Below are 18,356 nucleotides of genomic sequence, written 5' to 3'. Positions count from 1 at the left end.
TAATTCCTCAAACAAAAGTTCAGAATCGATCACCAAAAGGATCAGTTCGGTTCAGATGCTCTGTGTCAGTCTGCTTCACGCTGAATCACACATGCGCAGTATCATCAGCTCCTTGGTTCTCGAATCGGACGCATCCGACAGAAACAGTTCTCGGTTCAGTGTACTGGTGATCCGAAAACCGACACAACCGGTTCTTGACTCGAGAACGAGAAACGCTCCAGCAGGGGGTGTGTACGTTCGTTATCTGGCTCTGCTGCATAAATTTTCCCCCGGCCTTTATTTGTTCATATTGACCATGCCCCCGGCCACTATAAGAGGCCCGGCGTTTATTTGACTACCGGTTTTTAGATAAGGAATTACGGTAAATGCAATCAGTTTGGCAGTAAAAAATGCTCTTTAAAAGGGAACCATTTCTATGAAGGGCAACTTGGAAAATACAGGAAATGATACATTATAAAAGAACCAAAATACAAAAAGATCAAGTCCAGGTCGAACATAGTTTACAATCTAGTGTTTACGATCTAGAATGGACTACACCGTAAAAAGTATCCTGTTAAATTTATGAAAAAAATTAAATAAAAAATACAGTGACTGTTTTAGGAAATAAAGATTAGCATACTGGTACCTGTACATTTTACGACTCACAATATTTTATTTCATCATGTGATATAGCTAGGTAACTTTACAATTAACAGTTTTTACTTTAGCATTTTTGTATTTCTGTTCTGTAAAAATTACTGACATTTGTACAGTGTAACAGTTTGATAGTGATACGGAAAAGTGTTTCTGTAAGTATTTTGAGTGGGTTTATTAGTCTGAATTGAACACTAGGCTGCATAAATTTTGACATGTTAAGATGATTTATGCATTTGATTTATGTGGATCATTTACACAGGGCAGTCACAACCACCTGCTCTACAGTAATATGATGCTATTATCTGGACTTCACCTACCTGTTCATACAAACTAGTAATTTACTGTCCGTCAAGTGTAAACAGTATATAATGTCCCAATATACATCTTCAAGATTCAAATCCACAACTCTGTCTCACAGCCAAACCAGAATCTGGCATAATTCTAAAAGAAAGTCAATATACCCATTTCACTGGAGCACTGCTCTACCAAATTTATTTTCTTCCTTCAGGGACTGACGCAAAAGCTCGTCAGCAAAAAGATTGTGGCAGGGGATTTGAAGAAAGGAGGATAAAGAGTCAATGTGGTGGAGAGGGGGGCCATGAACCCATTCACCTCATCCTTTTTCCAAACTCTTTTATTCAGAATCTTCTTGTCTTTTTCTTCCCCCTTTAACGGTTCTCCTTAGCCACAACCCCCCTCTTTCTTCTACTCTTTCCCCTCCTCCTCAATATCAGATCCGTTCCCTGTCTGCAGCCACACAGATGGCCCAAGCAGCTGAGCTATTGTTCTGGCTCTCCAATAAGCCCAAGCCACTAAACCAGAGAGCAAATAAAGACAGAGGAAGGGGAAAATTGTGGGATGAAGTAACAATGCCAAAGCAAGCAGAGAAATCCAATCTTAATGTGGCATCATCCAGAAGAAGAGTGGACTCAAGTATATGTGACAGAATCAACAAGAGGAAAACAACAAAACTGTGAATACAAATTACGAAAGCCCCCCAGAAATGTCCCTCAGGAGACCGAAAACAAAGAGGATGCATTACACGCGTTCTAGAAAACTTGTCAACCTACAGGCCAAGATGATGAATTGGGAGGTCATCTTTCTGTCCATGACAGGACTAAAATTACCCAGCAGCCCTGCTGCTGTGTCTCCATGGTGATGTGAAGATCAAAAGGGGACATTTGAAAAAAGGATCCAATTTAATCAGAAGACAAAAAGTTTCAGTAAAACACTTTCACAGCACGAATCCTTAGAAAACAAGAAAATAAGTTAAATCTACAATGAGTTCAACCATTTTATATCCACGGTTGAGACCGTTTCATTTCATAAAAACGCATAAGAGAGAACAAAGAGATAAGTATAAAGACAAACTAACAAAACAATGGGAGGGTAAAAAAAATAATAATGGGAGGGTAAAAAAAAGAATAAGATGTGCTATAATGATTGGGTGTATGAAGTGGTAGGGTGGTTTATTGTGTGTGTGTCCTCGTTTGACAGGGTGAAGCCGTTGTGAGCGGAAAAGGGTAAAGCCTGCTAATGCAAACAGCTTAATCAAAAAGCACTAAGGACTACGTCACACACATCTCCATTTCACTCACTACACTTCAAATAACAAAACGGGCTTCTTTCATGAAATCTAACAGCAAAAGCATTTGAGAGAACATTCAGGTGCTCATGAAAAAAACCTGCTTTATCATCCAAACCAAAGCTGTTAAAAACAAGTTCTTAAAGAGGGGTTTTGCAGTGAAGCCATAAAAGAACCATTTATTTTTGGTGTAAAGAACATTTTAAATCATTAAACTGAATAACCTTAAATCTACTATCAATGACCTTTTGTGGACTGAAAAAGTTCCATGAATGTTAAAGATTTTTTATGAAACCAAAAAAGCCAATGAAAAAACCTTTTATATTAAAGAGTGCAAATTATATCTCCACTAACAAATTTCAATGACTTTTTTCCATGGCCTTTCCAGTTCAACATTGCTGATTCATCCAATTTATTGTAAGCATCTAATTTGGTTTACAAATAGAAAAATTACCATGGGTTTTGAGCAAGCAGTATCTTATGATATCGTACAGCATCAGCATAACTATAAAAATGTATATTCACTATGTAACAATTGAAAAATTCCTGACAATTCTAGGTTTTCAATGAAAGTAGGAACCCCCTTCTGCCTCTCCACAACCCCCTCACAATCTTGTCCAATATCTTAATCCACCATTTGTTTGGTTTAGGGAATTTACATGTATAGACAGAGGATTATAAAGGTGCCATGAGGACATTAAAACACACGTGTGCTTTCCTAATCCTAAACCTAACCCCTATATTAAACCTCGAGACTTATCAAATCTAAAATAAAATCTTTATAAAAGCTGCTTTGCACACAGGGACGTCCTTAAAGTGTGTCTGTCATGTTTCACTTACTGCAGTAGCTTGATGGACTGTGTTGTGACGGCTTCCCACTAAGCACTTCAGAAACATCTGCAGGTTACAGCTGGCAACATACACAGGAACTAAGCAAATACGACATTCTAGGTTCAGTTTCCAGAGAACTTCTGCATGAGAGCTACTGATAAAGCTAAAAGGAACCGATAAAGAGATCTTGCAAACCCAAATTCCTGCACAGGGCCTCCAGTTCCTCAGGGCCGAGCCATAACCAGCTGTCACAGACAGACATGCAGCTATTTCCATGCAGCTGTAGTTGGCCACATCCTGCATTCTTGTAATAAGAGCCAGTTGCAGGACTTCGTTTATCAAATATGCCTTTATTGTAATCAACTGGCTATAATTTGCGATTTTACATGAAATTTATAATCTGCAAATTTAACCTAACGATAACAGGAAAATAATTGCGATAGGATGAGAGATGGATTACCAAAACAGACTTTCCCAGAGAAGTTAACAAAAATAAAATAAAGACAGAAATGACAAACACATTCTCCTCATGCAGTCTGCCCATACAAGGCAGCGCTCTCACAACTCTTCTACCGTCGCACAGACTCCTAAGAATCAACACATGAAAACATTAAAAGAACGCAGCAACACACCCCTCGTATTCCCTCTTTTACTCCCTCCACGTTACAGTCAGTTTTTCATCTGACTCCCACATCGACTTCACGAGGCCATTCTCACGAAGATTAAAATGCTGTAATGTGCATAAAGCTATTGTTTAAGGTTTATTATTAGTTGTGTGATTTTCATTTGTCGGGTCTAAACAGGTCTATGGTTTACATGATATGCATTTACTCTCACTTTTGATCAATTTAAGTGCATTCCTTTTGAATAAAAGTATTATTTTATCTAAATAATAATAAACTTACTGACCCCAAGCTTTTAAACTGTACAAGAGAACACGCAAATAATTAAATATAGCCTAAATGGCAAATAATTACAAAAAAAAAAAACGTATTTTGAATAAATAAAATGCAAAACATCATCAGAAATCAAGGATGTGCTTACATAAATCTGCTCCTTAAGTTGATGATTTAGTGATCAGCATTTGCACACTTGAAACCAACCTGTGAAATTTGCATGGACATCATTCTGTGTGTGTTCACTTATTACTTTCACTTTGCCCATATAAAAAAAAACAGCCAGTAATAACTAGGCCAAATATTCCTTTATTAACGTCAAAGGATGTGCAGAATATGGCAGATTTTCCAAAACCACCACAGAAAAATGTGGAGAAAAAGCATCCGTCTTCGCCAGTATATCAGTTACATTCAGAATAAAATGGAACATGCTGTGCAGTGCTGGAAACCACAGATTCCCATCTTTCGCCCCGAGCAACATCTGGGCATGTTTAGGAGCACACCACATTCCTTAAAATGGACAAGAGACATGGAGTCGCAACATTCATATACACCCCCCCCCCCACACACACACACACACACACACACCTTTTTATTTATTATTTTAACATTTAATTTTACATTTTGCATATTTTTCTTAAACCATACAGAAGTTGACACGTTACTATTTTTAATGTTTTTGAAAAGTTTTTCATCAAGCCTGGATTTTATTTGGGCAAATACAGAAAAAAATGAATGAATAATAATAATGTGAAATATTACAATTTAAAACAATGTTTTTCTATTTTACTATAATTTAAAATATATTTGTAATGCAAAGCTGAATTTTTATCAACCATTGCTTCAGTCCAGTCAGATCAGTGTCACATGATAATTTTAATATGCCGATTTATTATCAATGTTAAAAACAGTGCTTAATGGTTTATTTTATAACCTGAGACTTTTTTCAGGATTTGTTTTGATTAAAAAGTGGTTTACAGATAACAGAAACGATATATAAATCTGTTATAACAATATAAGTCTATCTATTTAACATTCATGCTAAATATTACTGATTTGTTCTGTATTTTTGATCAAATAAATGTAGGCTTGATGAACATAAGAAATTTCTTTCAAAAATATTTGTAAAAATTTGAATGGGTCCAAACTTTTGACCAGTACTGTATATCCTGTATATTAAATATCAGTCAAACTTTATCTAATCTCTTTTTTGTTTGATAAGATGTTATTGATATTATTTTGCCGTTTTATTCAATTTACCACAGTTCCAGAATACCACTTCAGTAGATGAACAGTGCTTTTATGATTTTTTCCAAGCTGGGTGTGAGCGGGATTTCCCCCTCCCATTTGACCAATATTGACTACAGATATTGTCATATTATTAATATCAATAATAATAATAATAATAATAATAATAATAATAATAATAATGTATTGCATTGTTACCTTAAATATGATATTATATATACACATACAAACACACACACAAATCAAGACCAGATTGCTACTAAGCAGAAAATGTTATCTTCTATTTAGCTGAAACTGAAATTATAACTTATGTTAGAGAAGTAATTTAATCATCAGCAGAATTTAGAAGATACACTAGAGATCCTTTATTTGAAACGTAAAAAAAAAAGTTTGCCTTTTAACCTTGAATACAAACTTTTCTGCTTTTACTTTCTTGCTATTCAACTTCCAACGCAATGTCATTTATTGTATGCGCAAATTCAAAGTGTCGTGTCTGGGCGTGTCAATGGCGCGCTCGCTCAGGCATTTTAAACTCATAATAAAGAATGAGTTCATATTAAGAATACATTGCAATCACTACAAAATGACGACAACTCCCACACCTGCATTAGGAGCTATACTTCATTGCCTGCCTATTTAGGCTTTTGCTTCAGTACCTGAATTATGTGTCTGTTACACAAACTTTCAGAAGGCGGGACCAGCTTTGAAACAGCAACATTAATTGGTTTAATTGCAGATGAGTGATAATTGAACTAATGTGAATATTACATCATGCTGCACTGAGTTCTGGGAAACTACTTTGTTTATCCATCATATTGAGAGGATAGGATACCCAGTAGCCCCACATTGCAGAACAAGATCCAGGGGTGTGGTTGGATCCACGTTTAGGGGGATGGAGATGGGTAGGTTTAGGGATCAGGGGGTGGAGATGGGTATGTTTAGGGGTGGAGATGGGTAGGTAGAGGCATCAGGGGATTGAGATGGGTAGGTTTAGGGGTGGAGATGGGTAGGTTTAGGGATAGGTGATGGAGACTGGTAGTTTTAGGGGTGGAGATGGGTAGGTTTAGGGGTGGGTTAGGGTTAGGTTAATTCTATGCGGACCGCAATCGCTCTGACTGGTCTGCTAGAATCCTTCCCCCTGTATTAACTAATTATCCACTAACCATTAAAAATGAAGTTGTCTATAGTGTATTTAGAAGATTGTGTTTAACACAAAGTAGTACAGAAATTCACATTGATAAAAAAAAAAAAAATGGCCGATACTCAGTATTTCCTGGATCTGATCTGAAAAAAAATTGTATCCTTGCATAACCCTAGAATTTAACTGTATATATAAATTGCATAAATCAACTCTTAAATTTCTCCCCCATTCACCCTAAAGTTCCTTCAGGAGGTTTCAGTTTATCTTGGTCAGTTTGAAGTAACTGATCACCTTTATTATCACCTTCAGGCCATCCAAGATGTAGGTAACATTTTCTTTAGTAGGTCTTATGATGCAAAACAATTGGTCCGTTCAAGAAACAGAACATTTAAAACATTATTACCCAATTCATATACAGTTCGGAGTGATGTACAGTTCATGGAGAAAAACAATTCTTTAAATGATTTAAAGTGGTTATTTGAACTAGTTAAATAAATTAAATGGTCCAAAAGAATTAGTTCACAGAGAGAAAGAAAGAAAAACTTCCCCATCTGCTTTAATCTACAGACTACAGGTAATAATGTTGTAAATAATTTTTTTTCTTGCACAGAACGATCATTTTGCTTCATAAGACCCAAAAAGATCTTTGCCTTGTTATTCTTGCCTAGACCCCTTGACTTTTACACCACACACACATATATCGCTCTACCAGATCAGTAATAATCGGTATCAGTACTGAGAAACGTATCAGGTCGACCACTAATCAGGAGCCACAGGTAGTAATTTTGTGTTGCATGATATGCTTTTTTTAGACTCTCAAAGTGATTGTTGCCATTGCCTTGCATTTTATGAATCACCAAGGACCACAGTTTCAGCTAAAAATTTTCTTCTCCATTATACCAGAGGAAGAAATGTGACTTTTGGATAACCTGAGGGTGAGTAAAATAATAGAACATCTTCAACTTTTTGTGAAGCATCCTATTAATGCCCCCAAATATACCTTATATAATTAAAGTGAATTCGAAGAACGAACTGGTATGATGTCAGGCCATCCTTAAAAATATTTTGGTTTGCAGTAACAGTAATTTAAAGGAGTCATAACGTCGTATTACCTTGGATACCTACTGCTGTATTATAGTCTTTCAGGCCCTTCTAAAAAAGAAAAGTGGAAAAAAATAAGCACAGAGCTCCTCAGACCCTTATTTCTGAAGGCATTATTGTCTCGCGAGATCTGATGCGATATTTTGGCTGTCATGGACGGTCATTATAATAATGCAAATGAGGGGCGCGTTGATTGGTTGCAGGAAGGAGGGGGGTTGACACCGCAGGTAACGCTTTAGCATATTACAAACTAGGGATGCACCGAATATTCGGCCACCGAAAATTTTCGGCCGAAAATGGCCAAAAAGTGCATTTTCGGTTTTCGGCCGAAACACTTTTATTACCGAAACAACACGGCCGAAATGTTATGATGACGCAAACAGAAACCGCGACCTGCACGTGCACCTGCATAGCGCAGACCACGAGCTCCCCGCGTCATTCACTTCACACCAGTGGGTCTTAATAGAGAACATTCTCTCTATTCTTATTCCTTTATTCGCAGCACTAAAGCGTCTCCTAACAAAGAGATTGAGACGGACCACGAAGTGAAAACAAAGAAAAGTACAGTCTTATAGAGTCTGTTAGCACACGTCTCACTGAGATCTTTTCGGATCCTCCGCACTTCATCGCGAATGTGCTTGATCCGCGTTATAAAGACCATTACTTGGACGCGGAAATATGGCAGAGCACACGAGAAATGCTCCAGGCCGCGCTGGATGCGGAGAACCCGCGTGGAGACGGAGAAGCGCCAAGCGCAGGAGACTGAGATCAGAGCGCAAAAAAAAAAAAAGACTCGTCTCTGCATATATAATACACACACATATACATATACATGCATAATATCAGATTGTAGCCATATTTCTGCTAGATTTTTTGCTAGATTTCTGCTTTAATTTGATAAAAATGTTTATTTATGCCCTGGCCCTATTTAAATACACTCTCTCAAATATTTCTCAAATGTCAGGCAGATGACAAGCTCAACTGCTCAACAGCTAGATGGTTATCTGTCTGAAGTCCCCATCCCCAGAAGTGATAACAGTCTTGCCTACTGGAGAAGTAATGCACTTTCTAGTACTACAGAGAAAAATTTCAAATGCTCTTCACCTAAATGCACTTTTTATGAGAGAACAGTTAATTTTAAAACCTTTCTGCAGGCCAGTAGGCCTGTACATTATTATTTAATATACAGATGAGTGGGATTAAATTTTAGTTTGAATTTTATTTTATACTGTGCATTGTTGCAATGTGCTTAATAAATATTTGTAATTATGCATTTTTATGTTTTTTTATAATTTATGTAATTGTAATTATCTTTGAAACTTTAATATTAATTTATGCAATTGCAATGTTTTAATTTTAGTAAAGTTAGTACACGGTCATAGCAATAAATGTAATGGTACTAATAATTGGGATAATTTCTTTCGGTGTTTCGGTTTCGGTTTTCGGCCTTGGTTTTCTCTTTTTCGGTTTCGGCCAAGAATTTTCATTTCGGTGCATCCCTATTACAAACTGACATCATGGCGCAAGTTGTGAATGAACGCGACCGGCTTCCCGGCCAGTGTATAAGTATGAGGCGCCGTTTAGGGCTTAAATCAAACTTCATTCACGCACACATATGAAACACGCTTGCATATATACTAAGTACTAGTCACACATACATGTATATGAACTATCCACGCACAAAGTTACTCATATGAGACGTGAGCACAGCACACACAAATATAAGACGTGAGCACACACACAAACTAGACGGCGCCTCATAAGCGTTAGGCAATAAATAAACAATAACCGAATTCATGATGATCTCAGTCATTTGTTTTGTGCAAAGTACGTTAGCAGCCATTCCCCATACCTCGAAGCTAATACTCCCGCCAGTGTTGTGCCTGAACGCGTTCATTGAACGATAGTGTGTCTGACTCTCTTGTTCGATCTTTGAAAATTGTAAGTTATGACTCCTTTAAAAAAAAAAAAAAAAAGGGTCGGTCTATATTTTTTTTTCAAGTTTCAATGTAAAAAAAAAAAAAGTAAATTTTTGTGATGGTGATGACGTCGGTATGAATTTAAACAAATTAGCATATCGTGACGTCACTGACTGGGTCTTCAACCCGTGCCTTCGGGCGCATCATTGCAAACCTCATTTTGATGCAGGCTATATAGACCACAAACAAATTTAAATCTTTGTCAAAAACATGTTTATTGCATGAATTTCAGGTGAGAAAAAAAAATGAGGTACTGTTTTACTTCCATCCACCGCTACGTATCAATGCAACCTACAAATGAGAGAACGTTTACTTTGCTTTCTTGGGTTGTCACTTTTGTGAAAAAAAAATCCTGTTTGATTTGAGTGACGAGTGTTCATTGAATCGAATGTAAAATCGATTTTGCATGTCTAAAGTTTTATACGGCAAATAACACCAAATATAGGTAAATCCACGGACAACAGGCAGGAGGAATGTAAAGATTCAATATATTGGTAAAGACCAATATTTCTGATGATTTATTGGCTTGAAGTTACGTGCAAAATGACAAACAGGATTGCAACATTTTCGAAAAACAATAAGCAGAGTGGACTGCCATAATGCAAAACATTTACTGCAGGCTTCAACATTGCTGTGTTTACGATTAAATTTCAACAACAAAAAAAAAAAAAAAAAAAAAAAAAAAAAAAAATCGCATAGGCGATTTTCTTAGGCTATCAAAAAAATATATTTTTTAGAATATTCGTCGAATTTAAAATAAAAATCCACATTCGAATGCACATATGAATTTTAGGTGTGCATTAAGGAAGCTGCCTTATGAGCCCCGGTATGTGTTCCATTCTATCTTGCCGCGCGCACAGCTGTGTCTACACAACTTTCAAAGGCGGACGAGCTCGACACGCAGGATCTCCGTTCTCATCTTTCACCTCGCGACGCGCACGAGATGCGATGACAATATATGTGTCATTGCATTATAAGGTTATGTTAGCCTATCCAGTTGAAGCCACTTAAAAAAAAAAAAAAAATCAATGCGGAGAAAATCTTGTTTACATCAAAACTGAAACCAAGCCGTTGACACAGAACGCATATTTCGCGCATCTCATGTTTTTAAATGGAAAAAATTTATCCTGTGTGACTGGTTTTCCGCCCTTTTTATTTATTTAACAATGCATGCATACATGATGCTGTTTTGTTTATAGTTCTTTAAGCAACTTAATAATTGGTTCATAAACATTTTAAATATTAGCCCTAGGCGATTCAAGCCCGAAACTGTATGAGACTGAATACCGGCTGAATTCACATTTCTGTTGTAAAAAGAGAAACATTGTGCAGAAGTATTATTTGCTGTTATGCGTCTTTGTCTGAAGCTGCAGTTGCTGTGTGACGCCGGTTCAAAAAAAAAAAAAAAAAAAAAAAACACCTGGACGCGCTCCGAGAGAAGGTCGTTAAAATCATTTTCTTATTTTCGTTTTTGAAACTTGTGTTGGTTGATTCTTGCTTGATTCGTGCAATAGATTTTCGAACATAAAGTGACAGTCGACACGGTCACGGTTTTAGACTAGAGAGGAGTAGGATAGGAAAAGATCTAGGCACAGTTTTTCCATAACTTTGTGCCAAGTTAAAGAGGTGTCGAGCGGTTTTAATTATTATTTTTTAGATGTATTATGGTGCCCAAACCCGTATGACTTTGAACAGTGACCGTGAACATTTAGTTTACTGCAGCCACAGCCATCATTACCAAGCGCGAACCGATGACTCTGACAGTGAGTGAGAGTATGAGACGAAGCGAACGCACAGGCCACAGTGTGACATCCGTGTAAACACAGATGACGTCACGGGTTTTTTTTTTAATTAAAGAAGATAGCCTTAATTTGTATGTAGGCCAAGGCAATTTATATATTTACAATACTTAAATATAATTAATAGTATTTTATTGCGTTTGTATTAGTTGTTTGAAGAGTAAAAAAATAATTGGTCGGTCTTAACGCAAATTTACAATTGGCAAGTCGGTCGGACTAAAAGCAAAAAAAAAATAAAAATTTGAGTCTGTGCTAAATTGACAGGGTCGGTCGGGTTACGGCAAACAAGAATATTTTTAAGGATGGCCTCACTTTGAAAAATGTTTTTGGCCAAAATAAAGTTAATTGTTAAAATTAATGTTTGGTCACAGTACACCACTGCTTAGGTACTCTTTACCCCTAAGCAAAGAACTTGCATACTGGGGCCTTTAGTAGTTTGATTTGCATTGGTGAATGAAGGCCTTTCGCACCACGGGAACCTTTCATAGTACTAGAACTAATTGTGGAACTACCAACTTTATGGTGTTTTTTTTCCGCACTGCCAGAACTGGGTGCGATTTTAGTACCGGACTGCCTTTTCCGAGAACCAAATTAGCTCCTACTCCGGAGGGGTCTAGCCAGCACAACTGGTATTAACCGTTATTCAAGTAGACATTTATTGGCCAAACGCATACAATAATGGCCCCATCCGCCATGATTTAAAATACTGCGTAAACATACTGTAAACATTGTTTCAAATTATTTTGCAAGTATGGAGAACAGCGATAGATGAATAGACACTGAACTGCAGGCACTTGTAGCAAATGTAGAACTGCCAGATGTCGCTGGAGATTCTTAGTCCCCTTTTCAGTTCTTTCAGTCGCTTTACGTATACGTTGACATTCCATATGCATTATTGTGAAACACAAAAACACACAAAAAAAAACAAATTTTCCTCCATCCTCCTGTTGTTAACGTTGTTCTTCTTTGTTTCCTTTGATGAATGTCGTGCACAAATGACATCGCTGTTGACCAGCTTACGTAAATTCAAAATACACACTGTCGGTGCGAATGCAACCCTATAAATGGTACTGGGAAATAGTTTGCGCAAAATCGTCCCAGTACTTTAGTACTGTACATTTAGTTCTGGAACTAAAGCGATGCAAAAGGCCCTATAGTTACTAGATGGGTGTCGGGAAGGATAATGGGTCAGTATTGTGGGGGGGGGGGGGGGGGGGGCGGTCAAGCTGAAGTGTCAGAAGCCCCTTTCACACTGCACGTCGGACCCGGCATATTGCTGGAACATTGCTGGGTCACCTTCTGTGTGAAAGCAACCACGTCCCGAGATTGATTCCGGCATTGAACCCGGGTCGGGGACCTAGTAACATTGCCGGGTTCAACCCGGGACGAGCGCTGTGTGAACAAAAGCCAGATCTAATGCGGTGTCGAAGTGGACTCTTTTACCAGCTGTTTTCAAGGAAGATCAACGTTCGCGACGAAAACATATGTGCAAACTGTAATGAAGCAGAGATCAGTTAGTTCCTCACTTTCCGCGCTGATGCCGAGATCGTTCGCTTGCTTCAGTGAAAGTATAACGTGCCTAGCGTTTTCGACTCATACATTACACGACACGCGCTGATGTCACGTGTCGTTACGGGATCTTTACGGGTTGTGTGTGAAAGCATGCAAATATCCCGGGTAATCACTGGCAGTGTGAAAGTGCAAAATCTAGCGACCTGGGAACAATTGCCGGAACACTTTACCCGTGTATTTGCCGGAATGGCAGTGTGAAAGGGGCTAGACAGTGCTGAGTGTGAGAAACGGTAGTAACGATGCAGATAAACAGGAAGAAACACAACGACCCTTCTCCCTCTCACCCAACAGGATTAACGCCAGACGAGCGAGCTGTGTGTGTTGTCTCAGTAAAGGGTGTGAATGGGGCTTAATGAACCAGCAGGGTTTGATTTTGCTATGCGTAATGTAAGGATTAAGAGAGGACATTCCCCATTGTGTGCAGAGCACCATGCTGACGGGGGCTGGGCATGGTTAGAACTGAGCTGCCAAAACAACATGAGAGATACTGGACAAAAACAAGCAGCAAAATGTCACAATGCAAAAGTAAAAGTGATTTAAAAGGAACTTTGAAGAAACTTATCTTTTTAAAGACAGGGCAGAATTGGAGTAAAGCAAAGGCTGCAACTATCTCACATGTTCAAGGCAGACTGACAAAAAAGATTAGCGTCATAGATGATGTTTTGGAGAGGGAGGGAATTATGAGAGGGAGAAGGAGAGAAAGAACAGATGGTAAATGGTGGCGTGATGGTTTGGGTGTAGTTTGCATACAGGACACGCAGCAGGACGCTGTGATGGATAGAGATGGAGCCCGGGAGGATTAAAACAGGACATCAGCTCCATCTAAAAACACACACAAACAAACTCTCTGCCAAGTTATCTAGCACTAGTTGGCTGACAGTTAAAATCTCTTTTGTCAGTGACGGCGTTTTAGCAGATTATGGGGTTATAAAACCACCAAGGAGGATTTAATACAATAACATGGCATTTCAAAATGTTCTTTCCAAATGCAAAACTGACGTCAAGCGCCGAGCAGATTATCCCGACAGTAAAAACTCAGGAAGCCATTTCATAGGAAACAAAAGAGCACCAGGATTTAATGGTAGTCTGGAATTCACATTACCGCAACTGGAGTCATTCCAGTTCATATTATTAAATGTGAACAGAATTGATTAACATATGACTGAATTCAGGTTAGAGTATTTGTAAAGCAAAGGATAGTTGCATAAGCAAACCGATATGACAATTAACTCTGGCTCATTTCATTAATCCGTTACAAAAAATTGGAGCCTCTTCCTTGCTGGGCATCTGCTTGTTCAGCTCGGCCACCACACAGTGAGGTCACGACTAAGCTGGAGCCAACCAGACATCTTAAAAGCTGCTAAGTGGTACAATCTGTGACTGCTACATTGGCGAAGACATCGATAGAGTGTGCATACAAACAACTTTTACTAAATTAAGTGGATAATATTCTAAGATCAACAGTCAGTGCTGGGATAATTGAACCAAAGATGAAAATTTGGTCATCTTTTACTTAAAAGATGATAGCATGATGGCAATCAAACAATTTATGGTAGACATTGACATAAATAGCTTTTTTTCTCATGCTATGGAAGTCAATGGTTATCGTCAACTGTTTGGTTACCAACGTTCTTCAAAATATCTAATATAGGGAGGTCTGGAATAATTTGAAGTGAGTAAGTTATGCAATTTTTGTCATTTTTGGGTGACCGATCCCTTTCAAACATGGTGGGTGGATTTCTACTGAAATTACGGTTTACGTAAAATTAGCCGAAATTCTGCTAACTTGACCGCACCTTAACTCAGCAAAGAAGTAAATGTGTGGAAAAATGGCAGAAAAAGAATCTAAAGTTGTCTGCAAAAATACAGACCATGAACTTAAGAGGAATCAGCAAACCAAAAATACAACACCACAATGAGAAAACCTTTACTGGTTCCAGCACAAGATGACTCAACAAGTGATGAAATCATTAGCTAACAGGATGCAATAGAAAGCACATCAGTTGCTATTGGCCAAAAGTAAAGCAAGTCTAGTGTATACTGGTGTCGGTGTCCTGTTTAAACAAAGCCATTAGTGTCAGTAGTCCTTCACTGAGGAGTGTGGCTAAAACAACTAATGACAGCCACTGCCCTGCTCAACTCCATTCTGACCAACCTGAGCTCATGTCATGTTCGTCACGATAGCAGAAGACAACATGCAGGATCAACACTGTTCATGTATCACAAGGTATCATTAAATTAATTTTTATTTAACCATTTTAACAGAGAGGCACTGAAATGTAGACCTTCGATTATGTATTTTTGACCTACACTGTACATGATTTAGGTTTTTACATTAGCATGGACTCACTAACTTCAACGTTAGCTAGTTTAAGCCAGAAATACCTTGCTGAAGCACAAGATGGCATTAATGTTCTGCTTAAGCAGATTAAAATTTAATGAGAGTATGACAACCAGAAAATGAACATTTTCATCTTCATTGGGTTTATAGTTGAATGCTTACGGCCATTTTGCCATTTTGTGTGGGTTTAGGAAATGTAAAAAAAATGAATTCCATTGCTCATACTCTCAGGATACCTGGAATCATTGTTAAAAGTACCCAAGGCACAATCGTTTTTCCATTTTTGTAGCATAAACTCCAAAATGATACTAGCTTCGGATCTTCAGAATTCAAGACTTCGGTCTCTGCAGAGCAAAAGTGGGCGTTTATGACCTTGCGGGTGTTTTCAAACTGCTGGGTGTTTCTAAATCATGCAATCAAAATGATCCCCCTTACCCAACCCCACCCCTAAACCTACCATCACTATGACATCAGCCAATCAGGTCTAAAAACACCCTGATCTGGTAACTCCCATTACTTTCCTCCAGAGACCTATACTTGCAGAATTCCGCTCAGTGCAACTGATACTCAACTGCCATTGGCTTATCTGCATTCAAGGGGAGGGAGTTAGAGATAGGTCAATTGTTTGGAAAAACTTATAGGTTTAAACTTTGAGTGCTGTCTAAAATCACTATACAAAGTGAACATAATATTGTTAAACATACCAACTAGTTAATTTTGCGATACAGCTGATCACATGACTTCAACATGGCCACACCCATGAGAGGCGACCGCTCCAGGTACAAATAAACAGCTTTTGCCATAAGTTTGACATGTCTGGAGTCTGTGAGTGTAACGAGAAATTAGTAAATGGGCAACAGTTCCCTCAGGCCGCGTAAATATCCGGGCCATTAACTTTAAAAGCGGTCATGAACTTCTGGAACTGAATTCTAGAATGTGACAGGGTGTGATGATAGAGAGAGGGAGAGAGAGGGAAAGAGAGAGAGGCTGTTATCTACAGACCTGCTGGCGTTACAAGGGCAGGGTGATAACAGCATGACATCAACGCGATGCAAACGATATAATTTCCAGTCAAAACGGGGCAGTGACCAGACTAGATCCAAGAAGTAGCACACACAGCCCTTATCCATATCAAACGACGGCAGTCCATGATAGTCCTCTCACATTATCGATTTTCTCAGAGCTTTAGTTGTTTATTCGGGTAAAAAGAGTAACAATCAGGACAACTACGGTGACCAGCGCGTGCGCTAGATTCGTTTTTCAAAGTGGAGCGATGCTATTTCGCGTTTCGTTTCAAATTGATTTGAATTCCTCAACATCACATCTTGCACATTTTAAGCTGACCCACAAACGGCAGCGATTTGTTTGCATTTCCAAGAGTGTGATATTTGACGCATTTATATTTTGCATTAGAAAATAGGATTTATTTTATACTCAACAAAAATGCGGCGTTCGTTTTACCCAAGATGATTCGCTACATGTAACCACAGCAGCCATGCGAGTCGTTTCATTAGTTACGATGCCCTTCATGGGCTGTAATTAAATGCAAACGTATATTTAAAAAGAGAATCGTTGTTACAAACGGAGCACAGGCCGCTGTTCAGTTCATTCCATGTGTGTGTAAACCGATGCATCCTTTAAAAGCCCAGCCCAACCCAAACATGCACAATCGGAACAAAACCAAACCTGATTTTAGAAAATTTTCAGAACGGGAACGTAAATCAAGTTGATTGTGGTCCCAAATGAAGTGACCGAGAATTTGAACCTGGCAGACAGGTTGAAAGATAAGCAAAGTAAACATGCTCCAAAATGTCATTCATTTACCTTCAGATGATTGTAAAACAGCGCCTGGTTTCTACTCTTCGGCTTCAGTCTGGAAAAGCGGACAATCCACGACTTCACACCGGAGACAAGGTGATACGGGAGGCGTGTGGTTCCTTGTGCAAATCGCTTAAAATATACAAACGTGCAAAAAAAAAAAAAAAAGAAACCTTCCAACCCACTGCTACACCCTCGCGATTCACCGTGAGCTGAAACCAATGTGATGGATGTTGACCAGATCCTGACGTGGCAATTCAGAAACAAAACGGTTCAAGCCACCAAAACACTCATCGGACTCCCGGTTTTCACCCACTGGAGTCAAGTACCAAAATTCACTTAAAAGAGGCAGTGATGTCACTTTATAAACTATGGCCCCGCCCATCTATCATCCAGCACGCTGTATCTCCATCATGTGTTTGGAAAAACATGCATGACTGACGAATACCAACTCAACACTGGAGTTAACGTTTAAATAGACAGGAACATAAAAATATAAAAACAATGTTAATCTATGTCCTAAATGTTAACACAATTAGGACTAAAATGTCTCTAATCATTGTGCAAGTGTGATTGATAATTTGGAAATGTGAAAAAAAAGAGCTAAACTAGTGCATTCATGGACAAAAAGTAGCATTCAGGCAGAGAAAAATCACTCATACAAACAGTATGACAGCAAACATCATTCTGTTAAACAAAGAAAGGGTCACTGATGGACAAGCAACACCTGATTTTTGTTTACATACATAAGAGGAACATAGAAAACCTTGTAAAGAAGAAATAGTTCAGTCTCTACCCTATTACATGTAATATGATTCTCAAAGGCCTGCAGCTGTGCACTGTTATACTGCTCTTATTGTCTAGTTTTTAAGATCAGCTTTGTCTTTAATATGCAAATTTGAATCTATGGGTGGAGCCAATCATACAGCACCAGTATTTATGATCCTCAACCATTTTAAAGCACATAAGTCTGGCATTTGCTATCCTCACCCCTTACTTAAAATAGAAGTAAGATATTGTGAACTTCTGAGCACATTAGACATTACAGAATTAGTTCTAGATAAGATGAATTATGAAATCTGTCCAAATGAAGCCTCAGAAGATTATCTTCTTGCTATAGTGCTGTAAACCCTCCCTGTATATGATCACAATACGCTTATTGAGGTGGTTCAATTAAATCTCTTCCTGTTAACTCATTCTGTTTGAATAGCTAGGTGTGGCTCATTTTCAGAGTCCCACCGCAGATTGAGAATAAAGCAGGCCTTTATAGAAAGGCCGCAGGTCTGAGATCAGCATCTGAGGGGGTTGCTCTGTTTGAACAGAGTGTGTAATCTCTTTCTGTGGTTTCAGATAGCTAACTCAAACAATGTGCATTGGCTAGTGCACCTGTGTAGACCAGCTATTCAAAC

General features: G+C 38.4%; 1 protein-coding gene across 2 annotated transcripts in view; it reads right to left on the bottom strand.

Moving 5' to 3' along the window:
* The window catches only part of LOC132143902 (nucleolar protein dao-5-like), a 32,865-nt gene extending 15,565 nt beyond the window's left edge, over positions 1–17,300 (bottom strand). Inside the window, exon 1 of one of the 2 annotated variants that reach the window (XM_059554522.1) lies at positions 16,954–17,300. The gene's annotated coding sequence lies outside the window, so the exon portion shown is untranslated. The remainder of the gene's footprint in view (positions 1–16,953) is intronic. The other variant, XM_059554523.1, reaches the window with a different exon arrangement.
* Positions 17,301–18,356: the final 1,056 nt, after the last annotated feature.

This window comes from Carassius carassius, chromosome 7 (assembly GCF_963082965.1).
Source record: "Carassius carassius chromosome 7, fCarCar2.1, whole genome shotgun sequence".
NCBI lineage: Eukaryota > Metazoa > Chordata > Actinopteri > Cypriniformes > Cyprinidae > Carassius > Carassius carassius.
This window is presented reverse-complemented; position numbering and strand designations above follow the sequence as displayed.